The following is a 17840-nucleotide window of genomic DNA, read 5'->3' on the forward strand; positions in this document are numbered from 1 at the left end:
AGTACCACATTAAGTTTGTTAAATCATCTTCAAAACCTGCAGCACTTGACAGCAGAGTGACACTATCACTTAGATATGAGTGCAGGAGGAGTTAAAAATTATATTAAAAATAGACGGGAGAAGCGTTGAATGACTTCTGATGCTTATGAATGCCTGACTGAGTCAGTTAACAGCTTGGTCAACAACGCTGGTTCCAAAAACTCAACTTGCAATTTGTCCACCGAGATTGCAATGTTTTTGTAACAAGCAAATAACTGATGAGATTGCAAACCTGTGCGCTGGCTGGTCTGTTGGCTAGTTCAAACTTGCCTGTGATTTCATAGTTTCCCTGGATGAAAAGAAAAGCCATGTATTTCTGTTCATCAGCAAGACAGTACCTGTCTTTTTAGAATTGTTGAATGAAATATTAATGACCTTTAGGATATATTACCAATACCTTAATTTTAACACAGGTCTGTGAATCATAAGATCTAGGGTCAGCAGCACACTTACATGTAATGCAGGTCAGAGTAGAGCATGACCTAGTAATATTCGCGCTCAAATATTGTGGCAAATAAAGCTGACGGACAAACACACGGGACACACGACTTGTGATGCCTTTTCCTTTGGACGACCTAAAATTCAAACCGAGCAGAGACCATTTGTCTGAGAGTCTTTGCATGTGAATTTATCAAGCGATTCATGCTTTAGATTAGAATTCAAATTATTTTGGAAGGCATTTCAGGAATTTCATTGAAAATATTTGGCTTTGAAACTTATTTTCCTGTATAATTTCCATAATACAAAACCATATTTTTTTCTAGGATCTGTAATTTCACCAAAGCTAGCAATATGCAACTTGTTATACCTTCCCTTCCCCTACTGCGCATCACCTGTACAAAACAAAAACACCTGTTACCAAAGGAACTGTTGGACAACAGGTACCACAAGGAAGCCCAACAATTATTTGAACAATAGCTATATGCCCTTGATGGTACCTTGCATTCTTTTCACCCATTGTCCTAGCTATGTGGCATTTCTGTAGCCATTTCATGCTGTGTGAACTTAGCAATGTCACAAATTAATACCTGGTGTGGTTTTATTGACAAATTTATACAAAGTTACAAATAATCACTGTCAGATAATATTTTTATGCCAATAAAAATATCTTGAATCTTGTGCATGTATTATTGAATGCACTACCAGTTAAGTTGTAACACACATCAGCAGATAAAAGGAACTAGAATATATATGTGCACACATACCTGTAGTCATGTATGTAATTTTCATGAAAGACATCAACAATAAATATGTGCAAAAATTAATATACATGTAGCTCAAAATTGGCACATTAGTTGACCACTCTAGGAAATATATGACCATTGCCAGCCAAACCCCTGCAGGTACCAAATATATGACTAATTCCCTCAAAATGAATAATTCCACTTCCATGAACATGCAACTTGGGCAAGCATAGTGCCTGCCACCAGCAAAGTAGTTCACAGGGCTATTGTATACAGATTTTCATAGGCAAAAAAAATCATCAGTTTTTCATCCATGAAATCCTTTAAAATTGAACTTGCTGAATACAGAAATGTTGGGATACCTGCTGTCTGCCAAATACAGCAGGAGAACCCTAACCATTGACCCCTACTCTTGTCCCCTATTAAGATCCTGTGCAGGCAGGGATGCTCTCAAATAGGGGGGAACTTGGGATGTTGGGATGCTAACTGGTCCATGACCAGAGATCCATCTGCAATGGCAGGCAACCATTTCATTTGCCATATTTGCTGAGTTTTAGTATAACTTTGTGAAGCAGTTTAATTGGGGATTAGGATTTACTATGCACCAAAATTGTTTAACTTTTATCACAATCTACGTCATGTAGGAAGGAAAAATCACAGGAAGAGGACAAGAGTTAATCTGTATTAAATCAATTATTGCATCAAATTTTCAGAGCGGTGAGATGGTTTCCAATAGTGTGTGGTTCTCAGTAGTTTCTATCCCTATGAGTAATATAGGTACATGGTCTGTAGCACAGACTACATTCCATCCAATGTATTCAAAAACCCAAGAGTGTGTGGCATTCTCAAAATTGAGTCAGTATACCATCCTATCCACTGGACACTCAATCTAGGTCATGGTACTCTTGTCAAAATAAACACATGACTGATAAAAGGTCTGAAGTAACCCTAAACCACCAACTCCAGCTTAGTCTCTTCATGTACTCCAGGTGCTTGAGGGTTTCTTTCCAGGCTCTGTGGAAGAAGTAAACCATGACCAGAAATTGGAAGAATTGTGGTGAGCCTATACATTGTATGAGTCAGCTTGATAGAATGATTGCCAACTTCTTGTTGGTGCTGTGGTGGTGACCCTAGCACTGTCTAGAATAAAATGCTATGTCCATCAAATCCACAATCTTGGTGAGGACATTTTAGAGGAGGATTCAGAATTAATGCTGCACAGTACACTTGAATTTGACAACCTTGGTTGAATACATAACAGAACATGATTTTTATTTAGTACCAGGCAAGTAAATTGATATTTTTCATGTTCTTGCCCCAGTCTATTAAACTCTGAGGATGTCCACTGTGGTTTTATAAATGGATCACATCTACTGTAAAAAAAAAGATAATCGACTGACCCACCCTTTATTTTCCCATTTGAGGGAAACACAACATTTTTTTTCCAAATCTGAGAGCGTATTAAAAAGACTATTTTGCGTCCGACTCCCTAAGCACACTGAAATTGAATGCTGAACTGCGCAGGTCAGCAACACATCACACCAGTCGCCACGCAATTTGCCAGGACTGACGTGAGATGGAAACTAGTCTTTAGGTCTCAAATTTATACAATCAAGGTCTAACTTTGCAACCTTTTTACTCTAGAACAATGCTGATACTTCATTAACTCTAATGCCCGAAAGGCTTTTTGGAAGGAAAAAGAAGAAAGAAAACAAAAAAGAAGTTGTTTGCTCTGGGTGGGATTTGAACCCAAGACCCTTTGCATGCCAAGCAATAGGTCTGTGACACTTAGTTACGGCTCTTTCGCTGGCCAGGCCAGCAAAGCATGCATATATTACAATTAAGTCATCACAGGGATGCACACAGTCGCACCCGCAATGAAGTTGTTTGTAGTATTTTGTATGATACAGTATGAATTGTTTTACAAATTTATATAACAAATTCAAATGGAAATTTATGAAGTCAACACTGCTAGTTCCCTGACCAGATAAACCTGGCTATCTCAGCAAGATATCTCACTAGGGAACATCTCAAAATAGAATACAACAGTCTGACAATCAGGTCATCTAAGGTCATTCATGTTGTGTTCCAATATATCTGTGCTGGTATCTAGCTCTCTAAGCTGTTAGCATGGTGCAGTTACCATGATAAGATGATAAGATTAATCTAAAATTTGTCACCTGAAGAAGATAGAGCAGGCCTGCCTGGGAAGAAGGGAGTTTGAGAACCTTATTCCTGAGAAATTTGGTGTTTTGAGGGATACTGTTTTGATTTTTGAAGGGAAATTCTGTCTCCTTGGGAGGGGTATTTTGAGTTTATAAATTATATTTCAGAGAAATTTACAAAAAAATGAAATGATTTTTCATTAATCTTTCAAATGAGGTCAGAAAAATATAAAACAGTATAAACGCACTTTTCCCAGGCAAGCCTGGCTAGTCCATGAAGTTGCTGGAACTGACAATAGCCATAATAATTTAATATCAAAGAATTCACTTGTTATTCTGATTGTATTTTCAGATAATAATCACCTATAAAGATGCAACTATTTTAAAACCACACATGTATCAGTCGAAAACATTGCAATATTTCCTTTAAGAAAAACAATTATTTTCGAAAAAATCAAAATGTGGATACTTCGATTACAGTGTTTTTTATCTTGCCCGATTAAAAAAAAAATTGATTATTTACGAATCAAAATATCACCCAAGCCTGACAACAGGCCTCCAGAAAATTTTCTGCTGTCTGGGAACTTAATGACAAGTGCTGAAAATTGTCTGTGAAATAACTGAAAGAGGCCTATGTGCGCGTAGCGGACATCACAAGCGCGAAGCGCGAAATCCTAACGGCCGGGGTCCAGGGTTTCAGCTCTCAGGGTTTAGATGCTCTCTCGTGCAATCTGAGCCTTATTTTGGAACAGTTTTCTATAAAAATTTACATCCTTTTTCATAAAAAAACGCAACTTAAAATTTCAAAGTATTACTGTCAAAACTCAAAACAATTTTTTATTTATTTTTTAACATTTTTTTAGAAGTATTTTGCAACTTTGAAGAACCACTGGACCTATCCTGAAGGGTTAGGACCATTCACAGATAATTTGAAAAAAAAAAATGGAAAAAAAGTACGAAAAAATTACAATTTGTTATCCTTAATTATATGCAAACCATCAACCCGTGTTTACCTCTTCATCTATCACATATGCATGGAAAACCAATGCATCTATAATATGTGATAGATGAAGAAATAAACACCAGTTAATGGTTTGCATATACAGGATAACAAACTGTAATTTTTTTCTCATTTTTGTTTTCTTTTTCTTTAAATTAACTGTGAACGATCCTGAAGTTTCATAATAGGTCCAGTGGTTCTCCAAGGTCGCCGAAAACTTTGGAAAAAAAATTGGGAAAAAAAAAAAAAAAAAAAAATTCTGTGACCTCTGTGACCTTTCTGGGAACGCCGCGTCCCAGCGTTCCTCATGGTTTTTGGAGGCCTGCCTGACAATATCTCATGTCTAAACAGGATAACTAGAATTACGCATAATTCATTCAGTTCGAACAACAAAGGTTTGTATATAGGCCTAATGTTTGAAAATATACCGTACACAAAATCATTTACATACATTGTACATGCCTAGATGAACTAAACATTGCATTCTGGGTAAAATATCTATAGCAAAAAGATTTCAATCAGGTCAATTTCATTACATCCCTATACACACTACAAGTGTGATTCTGAACTTCTCAATGGGAAAATGAGAGCTCAGAATAGTATTAGTAGTGATTTGTCAATTCTCCATGGCAAACAACCATTTTTGTTACCATGGTTACAGTGACTTACAAGTACCGTACCATTTTTGCTATTTTTGTGAATTTCGCGAATGGAGTTCCAACTGCGAAATTAACACCTTGCAAATACGTGCAAATGTATATTGCAAGTAAATCGGCAGGACTGAGCAATCCCTGAAATACACTAGGATCCACAACATCCTCATCCATCAGGGCACAATTCTTTAACCCCAATACTTATATGTACATTCATTGAATGACCTTGAATTGAATTTGGGTACAAAAACTCATACTCTGCAACTTGAGGTCCAATTTTGCATTGCCAGTGTTTAATTGAGGTTATTGAGCTATGCCATTGGGAAGAGGCCATTGTGGTCCATAGTGATAACATTCACGAAAAATGTCTCTCTCACTACAAATGTTTGTGAAAATCAAGTTCTGTATGTGAAAATTACCACTTACATGTATAATATAAGTTGATGTGTTTAATTGCTGTTGGGAATAACTATAAAAGGCCAAAGGGCATATATTCGTATATTGTTCCAAGATGCTATGTACATTTTTTTGTAGCATGAACATAAAGCATATTTCGTTTGTGTGTACAGGTTAATTTTAATAGATTTAAAAACAAGTGAAAAATTGGCAAAACATGAAAAATTAATTGCACAAAATTTAATATACATTTACAGTACATGCATGTGAGCAGGGCAGGTGGGCCACAGCTAGAGTGAGGTCACTTGGCCACTAGAATACTTCAATAGCTACTTGTAGATTCATTTTGGCCTGGTCAAGTGCAATGGTCAAGTATTGATGTTACCAACCAGGATGTATGATTATGATAAGATTTCTCACAATTTTAACCATTTACCAGCGTTTAAACACATCCATGCGGACATTTCCACAACAAAATTACCACTGCAATCATGACATGAACAACATTATGAATAATACTATGCTAAAATGTTGACTTTGCTTTCTAGACTTACGTTGAAGCAGTGCTTTTTATACCCCCCCTTTTTTTTTGAATTTTTAAAGGCCCAACTTGGAAAACCTCATTTCCCAGGGATTGACAGCAGGCCAGACAGTAACATGGGTAGGTTTAATTTCACCTTCAAGGCATGGATAGTCTTGTAAATGGGCAAACTTTCCCCTGGGCAATCCAATGCACCATGAATCATTAGTAGGACTGGTATCTACTGATCAGAAGACTCTCTTTTCCACATCTGTTGTTTCTAGCTTTGGTTTTAAAGTTATTAGGGAGGCACCATTAGATTCTCAGGGTGGGGGTAGGAAGTTTAAAAAAAAAAAAAAAAAAACCCACTACATGAGCACAAAAACTTTCCCACCAACACTAAAAAAAAAAAAAAACTTTCCCCACCTAACTGTGTATAATGCATGAAAAAAAAAAAAAACTTCCCCGACCCCAACTTCCTACCCCCCCCCCTGAGTATCAAATGGTGCGTCCCTTAGACCGGCAGCCCAGAGCATTTTGATCAAACAGAATGAGGTACCAAAATATCTGAACAAACCACATACCGTTGATCTTCCTAGGTGCATATTTGGATGAGCAATACAAGCAGGGTGTTATGTTTTCAGGGTCAATTTTTGGACAGGTAGTTTTGGAAAAATACATACATAAAATGATGGGTACTTGTCAAATCCTAGAGACCATGATTATACCGTTTTCACACAGATGTGGCAGTGACGTTAGTCGTTAGTGCACATTTCATTGGGCAAATCATGTCAAAAATGACTTTTATACTTAAGCACCCTGGGCACTTAATAGAATGAATACAGTAGAAGACAATTATAACAGTCTTATTATATGAATGGTACACCTTGCTTGATTTATGACTAGCTCCTCTTTTCAAATCTAGTCAAGCATTCCCCATCATTCTATTCAAAATACAAATTATTATGATTCCGATCTATGGTTCAACTACAGCAGACAGCAACAGGTATTGTTTAAATGTCATTGATTTATTGAGCTAACTGGATATGTAAATGAACAGGTTATTTTCACACGGTATTCACCCTTTGCACGGATCTGCCATCTTGCTACCAAAATGAGGTTCTTCCTGCAAATGCATGCGTAAAAGGTGCATTTTTGTTTCTCGCGCTTTTCTAGCAATTTTGCAACGGTTTTTGGCAATTAAAGCATGCATTTGACAGCATACTGGCACACAAATTCACAGAACTTCACACACTTAAACGGGTAGAATCTCGTTTTGAGATGACCGTGCAATTGACGAATAGGGCTTAAAAAACAAGAGTTTATGGTGTAGTCAGTGGTAACTGTGGTCTGAAAACAGGCTACGAAGTGCATTTTTATTTTGGAGTTGAGATGTAGGGGCCTACGGTAAAAAAAAAATCAAAAATTATTTATTGTCAAATCAATGAATAGCATACATGTAGGTTACTGTCTAGTTGAAAAGTTTTGCGGGTTTCATTTTCGCGCTTTTCACGGTCCAACAGGAAGCCACAAATATTTAACCCCACGAAATTATTTATTATACAACTTTATGTAATATATTTTTGGGAACGTAAATTAAACACCAATAAACTGTTCAGAATAGATCAAATCCCGAACAATTAACTCAGCGAAAATATCCCACTATACAATAATTTGAAAATTTATATTTCAAGTAACTTTAGATTGATTTTCATTTATTGGTTACAAAAGGAATGAAGAAAAAAAATCTTTTTTTTTTTGGTTGAATACCGTAAAAACTAGATAGTTATGTGCTTACTATCGAGCGCTTTTAAAACATGCAAACATGAAGTGCCCCATCCACAAAAGTGTAAAGGGTTTTGAGCAAATCATCGATACACATAGTATAAAGAACAAGTAAACTTCCAAAATTGTGTCTCAACTCCATTTATAGCTCAGTTGGTAAAGCACCAGACTTTGGTACAATTTCATGTTTTCAAAAGCGCTCGATAGTAAGCATGTATATAACTATCGAGTTTTTACGGTATGTCATTTTAAAATTGGTAGAATTATTTCCAACAAACAGGAAAGGAAACACACTTTTTTAGCCTAAGATATTCCTTTTCCCCAAGCAGCAATTAACACTTTGGAATGCTTTTAATAGGAAAACTTTGAACATAATTAAATATAAACTTAAAGTTTATTACAAAAGGATCACAGAATCGCATATGCATGAAAATCCTCTGGACAAGAACCAAAACATCAATTTTATCATAGATACTAAAAAATGTTTAGTATCTATGATTTTATACAGCCTTGCCCTGGACAGCTTGCCTGCACTATAAACTGCAGGTAAATCATCAACAATTTACGGTACATGACAAATTATCTCAAAAGCTTAAACAGTTAAATTACTATCTTCATCTTGTTGCCCTGATGAGGTGACTGTCTAAGTGCACAATCAAACAACAAATTGTGCTATAAATATTAAAATTTAGAGCTATATCCACTTCAAAAATGATCTGTGAAATTTAAAAAACGCAAACTGTTTTATTTAGATATCTATGTGCCATACATACAGTACAGGTAACCATGACCTGTACATAACCTACATCACTCACTCATTCACTCACTCAGAAAATTGATGTCACTTGAATATCAATGTGTTTCTATGAAAGCATGGACTGACTGTAGAAATTTATTTTCTATAGTCCATGAGATAGTGTCAATGTGTGCTTGTCTGTCTGCATGTACCTAGAATCGTAGATCTAGCCTGTGTGTCTGTGTGTTTGTGAATGCATGTCACACATCTCAAAAATACTTTTTGGGACTAGGTCCTTTGCTGTTGATTCCAAATTTCCCATTGTTCCACCCTGCGTTTGAATCGTGTGTTTTTGCAGTAACCTTCTCCACCCTAAAAAATTCTTGCAGATTAATTCATTTTAAAAAACGAAATTGTAACACAGTGAGTGGCCTTTGGAGCTGTATCATGCATAACTCGCAAAATAATGCAAAATCGGAATCAAATAAAATTTTGGACATTATTTAAGCCTTTTTCATGAATATCTACTGCAAAATGTCATAAAAAGAGGATTAAATTAAAAATTACAAGGCAATTTAATATACTAACATACTAGTCTCCTATAACTTGCATGTATAAATCATGTGGATTTATATGATGATTCATTCGCCTCGGTGAAGCCTCAAATATTTATGCTGCAAAAACTAATTGAAACAGTGAAGATTTTAAATGATTAATTGAAATAATCTCGCAGCCTGGCTAAATAAATGAATGTGCACTTTCAACACACATGAACCAGATCAGAGCATGTAATGTACAGCAAAAATATAGACTGGGAGGATAGACCTACATGTATGCATCATTTCTGTTATTGCTTCAGGCATAGACCCTGGAAATTGGAAAAAATATCATGTTTTACAGACTTGCTATTAAACAGGTCGTTAGGTTTTAAATTGCTTTATCTTGATCATTTTCCGATTTGTGGTCTTCTTTTTCTCATAATTTTCTCTTCTGGGAAGTTAAAACCCAGACCGACTGTATATGGTAAATGTAGCTCTAATTCAAACCCCAGACCGTATGGTACAGGGTCTCCCAAAAACAAGAGAACCCTCATTGCGCCCTCTTTTTCTCCTATTTCTGAAAAGTTGACCAAATGTATTTTGGTATGTAAAGAAACCTTTAACCGTTAGCTTTTTATAAACCAAAACAATGATTTCAATCGGCTCACAAATTTTGAAGATATATGCTATTTTAAAGAAAAGACCAGTTTTTCACTCTGGATTGGGGATTTTTAGAAATTGTGGTAGTTGTTTATTTTGTGGAATTTATGTACGGCTAAGTGTAAAGTTACTAATAGAAAATGTTCGCGAAAATAAAACCCTCACACAAATAAGATGATGCACAAGCCCCTTTTGTATCCAATTCAATACAGTGTCAATTTAAAACCAACTCACCATTGGATTTTGTTGCATTCATACTCCAATTGCATCTTATATTCACACATGTATTTAGCCCATTTTCTGAATTGGCTTGCAATATTGCCCCCAGATATTTTACTTCACTCGCCTAACTCAAGTGTAGTGTTTTCAACAGCAAAATAAGACCTGACTGAAATGCTACACTCCAAAATGAGCAAATGTGTTGCAGACTCTATGCAGACAATGTTTACTCTAGTATAAACAAGTGAATGCACTGATTTCAAGCGCAAACTCAAAATCGTAATAAAGTGATACAACATATTTTTATTTTTGTTTAATTCACACAAATCACGCTACTTAAGCATAAGATGTGAGATACACAAGCATAACACATTTTTCAAAGATAATAGCTATAATTTCAAAAGGACAATACGTAAAGTCTATGTGCTTGAGAGGCAACACTTATTGTGTGTCTCGCCTCAATACAAGTTGAGTTGTGGCAAATTCGAATCGGTGCGTTTATACGGTTGCGTTGCTGCTAGCATAGGGACAAATCACCCTTCTATGCGTATGTGTATATGCCCAGCTACATTAGGTTAGAACGCGCAATTTGAATCTGTCCTTACAAAATCCAAGAAGGCATTACTCTCAACTTGAGATGAGACAGATAACCGAGTCTTTTGATGCTTGGAATTTGTTATTTAAAAGGAAAATATTAAGTCTTCGAGGGAAGTAGTGGCAAATAAATAAAGGGGGGACATCTCGAAGTTGTCAATATCAAGTGATTCTTGGCCCCCCGCACCAATCCATGGTGAACGACAGGCATGAAAATTAAAGCTGCCAAGAAAATTGTCATCAGCATCCTCATCAATATGTCCCTGTATGAATACATTACCAGTACAATATTGTGAATCAGTGTGCCTAGATGACAGGCCTGAGATGAAATCCCAACGATGACAACGAGGACGGATGCTGCAAGCATCTTTTGATTACTTGATAGATGTGCCATTTTGAAGACAAACAGACTCATGACACTGAGTGTCTCAAACCAGAGAAGGCATCTTACCTTTCCCAGAATCCTTTGCAACATGATACATCACCTGATTTCATCAAATGACACTCCTAATACTAATAGTACTACAGGTTCCTTTAATTTTCATTTTGCAAACAGACTGGTTCAAACATGGGCTGATAGTCAAGAAATAAACATATTTTGCAAGATTTGGATGTGCTCTGTTCATTTTGTCACTATCAACCGTTTATAATAATAATCAACAGCGTTCGAAATTTTGGTTGTCCGTTCGCCCAGGACAACTAAAAATGTCGCCGGACAACCAAAAATACTGATTCGGTTGTCCGCCGGACAACCATAAATCTGTAGCCAAGTCACCTTTGTAGGCCTACGGACAACCAAAAACTTAGACGGACAACCAGAAATTGTAATCTGGTTGTCCGTGGGACACCCATTTATTTTTCCTTAATTCGAACACTGATAATCAACCCATGTTGCACTAGATAGCAAATCAGTATCGGAAATTAAAATGGGAGAAATAAATTATGGGAAGTGTACAAGAAAAAATGTAAGAAATCTGTTCTGGTCTCCAACCACAGAAGACATGCATACCATCCCATCATGCATTATTTTAGAGTCTCCATATGGGTGTTGACTCTGAGAGTACTAAATTAGAGAGGCGCTACTTCGATCGCAAAAGTGAGGACATTGTGAGCTCAGGACCTTGTGTAAGAGCATAGACAGTGTCGAAGAGTCTGTCATGCGCAGACTTGTCTCGGTCATTGCAAAAGGTGACTTATAGCCATATATGATGATGATATGACCATTTTTAGAGAATGCGCCAATGATTAACAGCGATGTAGGTACATGTAGTTCATTGGGCAGAGCCATTATGCCCATATTAGGCTGTTGTCATGCAGTCATCACACTCTGCGAGCAGTACTTACATAAAGGTGATCGTAGAAAGTTTATTATGTGGAGGGCGGTGCACAGATTGCAACTGTCCTCTGACCCTGACTGACCTCTGACCCTGACTGACCTGCACTGTTTGTCACGTATACAGACCGTGACCTGGTCGCTGCATACAACGCAGGGGATCGCGACTATTACACAGTTCTTGTCCTCAGAATCGGTAGGCAGTTTGTAGTTGTACAGAGTAGAGTACCGCCGGCCTGGTTGACTGCAGAAGACAAGTTCCAAATTTTCTTTAAAAATTCAAACATTCACTGCAAGGTCCATGTGTGTTCTATACATGACACAATGCACCATGGGAAGATTTTCTCCTGTGCTAAACTAGACTGTAATGGGTTACCATTTTAAAGGGACACTTTTTGAGAGCATCCATTCAATACGGTTTTACCTACTACACATATCTAGAGCTAAGCTAAATGAATTCTATCATTTGGGGCAGCACCAATTCACAGGCAAAGGGCAGGGGCCTTTAAGTTAAATACTGGTACCTAAGGCCAGAGCTTTCAGGGTCTCCATGATTTTTTTTCCTTCTCGCAGTCTTGCTCTCCTTAAAAGTGTTTGGGAAACCTATTATCAGTTCTAAGTAAATGTTGATGTTGAAACATTTTAAAATTATTGGCGAGCTAAAACATCACTGATACAGAGCTTGTACAGTTGTAGGCGAGTCATGATCACTCTCCTCAAAAGTAAAACTATGAACTACATGTACCACATGATTTTTTCATTGATCAGCAATTAATTCACAGCTAAGATTCCAAAACTCTTTAACAGTCTGTCAGTCTCAGTAAGCAAAATGCCACGATCATGACTTACATACTAAGTTTGCAGCCTTATAAACATTTAAAATCGAAACCATACTGGGCTGTTCCAGTTGAAATCCATACACCCCCAGCCCTTATGGAAGACATGTCCTTAATCCCCCCCACATATGGGATGTAGTGTACATGTATGGATTCACCCATTCAGATAACCCCATTAGACATTCACACTAACTGTGTGGAAGATTAAAGTCATGTCTTCCATAGGGGGTGTAATGATTTCCAAGTGGAATAGCCCACTGGGTAGTAAGTACTCAAGAGCACCCTTGTATCATGACTCACCTAGATTGACCTGATGAAGAAATGTAATTAATCGGAGTCAAATGAGAAGCCCTTGATGAATGCAATCAGCCAGTCAGTTGGACAATCAGATGGCCATGGGCTCACTGATCTCATTAACACACTGAACACCAAATACTTGTGCTGTAAATGATAAAATAAAGGATTCCTTGGTGTTAAAATGGTTAACAAACTTCATTCAGTAAGATTATCTAATCACAGACCTTTCAAGGGTCTGTGATCTGATGCACAATGAAACAACTATATTGCATCTTGGCCTGTCATAGACCTAGTGCTGTAGCGCCACAATGCACCTTGATTTATCCAAAACAAATCGCATTACAGGAACTTACTTATCATTAGGGTGCATCAAAAGCCCCTCATGTCAACCATATTTTTTCTACCTAGTGTCAAACTGTTCCATTTAACTAGAAAATCATCCCTTCCAAATTTAAATTCAATCGGAGGTCGGAAGGGGTCCACCGTGAGCTTAAAGTTGGACAGAGGCAACCAGTAAAAAGTTGGGCCGGCAGCTATGAATTATATATACAGTTATACATACATATTAATAGCTGCCTTTAGTGAATGTTTTTATATTACCTCATGTCTCAGACAATACTCAATAAAATGCAAATCCATTTGAACTAAGCAAAAAGGCAGCTATTTTCAGACATATTTGAAGTTATAATAATAGCTGCCATGTGCATGTTTCTCTATTTACAGCCATTTCTGCGTGGAAAATGGGTCCATCGTGTGCTGCGAGCTGAAAGTTTGTGCATTATAGGTGCCTTTTACTAATGACAAAACAATCAGGCAGCTATTTAGTTTTTCATTACTTTATACTGATCTCACTGTGGCTGCCATATGAATAACAATCATGACTATGTAATAAATGTACTTAGATCTATGTTGCTTATCAGTCATATGATATTGGCAAATTTAGGTAGCATCATTCAGTTTATGCTCTCTCAGATTAGGTGTCTGTTTTCTATCTTGCTCCACCACTTGGAAGACATTTTGATTATGTTCCTCACTCTGGGCAGCAGCTAGGAAATCTGCACTGAGTTTCACGCCACGTTCTGCATCATTTACCGCACAGTTGACGGGTCTAACATTGCTAAGCAATTGCAGATAAACTGAGGACTCGGGCCAAGTGTCAACATTGTCTGCTTGGAATTTGTTATTGATCTGCAGGATGTTCATAGTGAACATTGCTTGCAAAATCAGCTTGGACGACTGTTGACTAAGTGATATTCTCAGGGTCAGGGAACTTTGGCTTTCCAAAGCCTGCGCCAAGTGAATACATGGCTTTAGTGCTGCTGCATCAGGTTGAAGATGAAGTAGCCTTCTCGCTAAAGCTTGTCTCTATTGTACTGGTATCTTTCCACTGAAGACAGCAAGCGGTGCCATCTCTTCGGTGAGATACATGTACCACAGATGTCTGTTCTGGGCTTTGTGGGTTTGCGTCCCGTGCACTTGTTGCAACACCGAAGTTGATATTGGCATACTGCAGGAGGCGCTTGTACAACTGAAGATCGTTCCATGGCGGGCCAGAAGAGAGAAGCAACACTGCATGTTATCCAGCAGGAACTTAAGATTATTGTTGCAAATACAACAAATTCACATATCTTTAGTAGCTGGTGCTTTGTTGTCACAGTGCCTTGCGGAAGCTGTTCAATGTGATTCTGCATTAGAGAGATTTTGATACAACAGTTTGGACATACATGACTGCTTGAATGTAATTGATTGGCCAGAGTCCGTAGCTTTACTGCTATCGCTTAGCAATGTTAGAGCCGTCAACGTGGTAAATGATGCAGCAGAAAGTGTTGTGAAACTCATACAGATTTCCTAGCTACTGCCCAGAGTGAGGAACATACGGTAATCAAATGTCTTGCAAGTGGTGGAGCAAGATAGAAAACAGACACCTAATCTGAGAAAGCATATCATATGGACCGATAAATATAAAAGCAATTTATTACATTGTTATTCATATGGCAGCCACAGTGATGTGCAGTATAAAGTAATGAAAACTAAATAGCTGCCTGCTTGATTTATCATTTAGTTAAAGGCACCTATCATACACGAACTTTAAGCTTGTAGCGCGTGATGGATCCATTTTCCATGCAGAAACAGCTGTAAATAGAGAAACATGCACATGGCAGCTATTATTATAACCTCAAATATGTCTGAAAATAGCTGCCTTTTTGCTTAGTTCAAATGGATTTGCATTTTATTGAGTATTGTCTGAGATATGAGGTACTATAAAAACATTCAATAAAGGCAGCTATTAATATGTATGTATAACTGTATATATAATTCAATAGCTGCCGGCCGAACTTTTACTGGTTGCCTCTGTCCTAACTTTAAGCTCACGGTGGACCCCTTCCCGACCTCCGATTGAATTTAAATTTGGAGGGGATGATTTTCTAGTTAAATGGAACAGTTTGACACTAGGTAGAAAAAATATGGTTGACATGAGGGGCTTTTGATGCACCCTACTTATCATGTTCGTATGACTACGGATCAGATTTTTGTGCAATCGCATTATTTGCTGCCAAATTTGTATATTTTGATGTTGTTGCATTTTTATAGGCCCTACAAATTTCATTTTCCATTGCTTTTTAAAAAAAAAAAAAAGCAAGGCAAGGTTTAAATTGGCTGAAAATTGCACGAAATATCACTTCCTGGTTCAAATTCTTAGGAAATTAAAGAATATCATACTTTTACATCAATGGTTTCTTTAATTTAACTAAAACATTGGCTTTTAAAGGAAGATTTTCAACATGGGGGGCTGAAAATTCACAATTATTGGGGGGGGGGGGCTGAAAGGTATTCCAGCCGGCCCGCACCAAAATTATTGAGGGGGCTGAGCCCCACCAAGCCCGCCCCCCAAGCCTATTTAAAATAAATATATAATGACAGCGGACCTCAAAGCCTAATAAGCAAGAAAGACAGCAAGCACAATGTTGCATTAATTAGTCCAATTTATTTATTACTTTACTACATGAGTGCTCCCTGAATGTAATGTCCAAAATTCTACCCAATTCCACAAGTAACACATTCATCAAATCTCAGACCCTAGAAAGAAAGATCTGTGATCAAATTATGCCCTGCCAAAGAGGTGAAACTTAGCTGTTCCACTAAATGGCTTGTCTTCCCTCTGTTTAGGGTCATACCACTTTCATGTAAACAAGCTAGTATTCCCTGTTGCACATTTCATTCAATTCTAATACAAACAAACTATAACAAGAGAGTCACTGCCTGCACTACAATAACCTCATAAGCTCCTGCATTATTATGTAGGCCTGGTATGTAGAACCCTAAAAGGAATACAAGCACGAAGCAGTGTTTGATTTTAAATCCTGATGTAGCAATGCTCACCATTTTGGACAAATTGCTACAAATACATGTCAGCTTGTATAGCAATTTTTTACATTTGATGTAAACATAATGTAAGTATTAAAAACATTGCCACCTGAATAATATTTTTGCTAAAAATTGATACAAAATTATCAAAGTAAATCGAACCCTGCATGCAAATTTGCAAAGTTACTTTCCTGCCAAAATATTTCCATGCTTATGTACCGTACCTAAAAATGCTTTTCCACAATTTGGGGAAATATGGCATTTCACTTCACTGCACACATGTGAGTAACAAAATCAGAATGTAGTATTTGATTTCGGCCTAATTAGCACCGGCCCGTAATTAGCACCCCATGAACTTTTTTTGACTTGCATTTTAAAAGTGCTCCCTTTCGTTGCACTTTTGGCATGAAATCGTAAATGTACTTAAAATAGTTTAAAACAGGATATGAAAGAGAAATATTTTTAATGTCAGACACAAAATTTGGATGATTTGGTTTTTGCTTTTCACATGAACTTGGCAAACTTAAATGTGTCATTTGTTAGTTTTTTTATCAAATTTCTCAGAGACAAAATATGCACCATAAAGCGAACGCATGCGGACATTCTGTTTTGGCTTTAAAACCCTGCTCACAGTGCTCATCTATACACAGCATGCTTTCCTTCCCATTTATGTGCACTTTGTTACATTTTGTGCAGTTCAATACTTCTTGTCAATTACAAATCCAGGTAGGAAATGGCATGTAAATGGGAAACGTATTGATTACTATGAAACATGAGAATCCCAATGCCCGGTAGTCCTACAATCAAAATTTCACAACCTCTAACGTCTATCCAAAATGAGGCCTTATAACCGAATCACACACAACTTCGTAGCAAAATAGAGTTTATATTATTTATTAATTATATTCTGATACATTTCCAGTATACATGTACTTCTGATTGATAAGGTCATGTCGTAAGTTGGTATGAAAAAAGTTACACTTTGCAAATTGAAAGAAAAGTCACCAATTCTGATTCAAATGAACATTTATAAACTAATTCTATACATCCGATTGACATTTCATGTCTACAATTAATTTTAAAAGCTGACTCTATAAGGTCATGTGTCTTATGGTGGGGCACATTTGCGTTACAAGCACTGATTTTGATCATTTGTCTTCCTTTTCACTAAAATTGATACATGACTAAAACTATACATCTCACACCAGCAAAAGTATACATTTTTGGAAAGCTTATGTTCCAAGGAATCCAACTATGCAAATTTGAAGTTGGTATACAGGGTGCGTAAGAAAATATATAGGGTGATATCATGAAAAATTTCAATTTTACTAGTAAATTGATAATTTATTGCATTTGCTACTGATATGGAATACCTCAAATGAAATCTAATTTTGTGACAGGCAACACTATGAGCTTTAATAAAATATATACTTTTGCTATGTTATGATTGACCAAAGTGGTGATACAGGGTGCAAAAATATACATAACTTCATGCACAAAATGTTGATTACATGTTTG

At 36.9% G+C, this 17840-nt stretch overlaps 1 protein-coding gene across 5 annotated transcripts in view; it reads right to left on the reverse strand.

The window, feature by feature from the left end:
- LOC140165668 (uncharacterized) overlaps positions 1-17840 on the reverse strand; it is a 144605-nt gene that overhangs the window by 106039 nt on the left and 20726 nt on the right. For 4 of the 5 annotated variants that reach the window (XR_011860751.1, XM_072188970.1, XM_072188968.1 and 1 more), the window contains exon 2: positions 12960-13100. The exons of the other annotated variant lie outside the window; for it this stretch is intronic. The gene's annotated coding sequence lies outside the window, so the exon portion shown is untranslated. The remainder of the gene's footprint in view (positions 1-12959; positions 13101-17840) is intronic. 5 annotated transcript variants of the gene reach the window in all.

Source organism: Amphiura filiformis, chromosome 12 (genome assembly GCF_039555335.1).
Source record: "Amphiura filiformis chromosome 12, Afil_fr2py, whole genome shotgun sequence".
NCBI lineage: Eukaryota > Metazoa > Echinodermata > Ophiuroidea > Amphilepidida > Amphiuridae > Amphiura > Amphiura filiformis.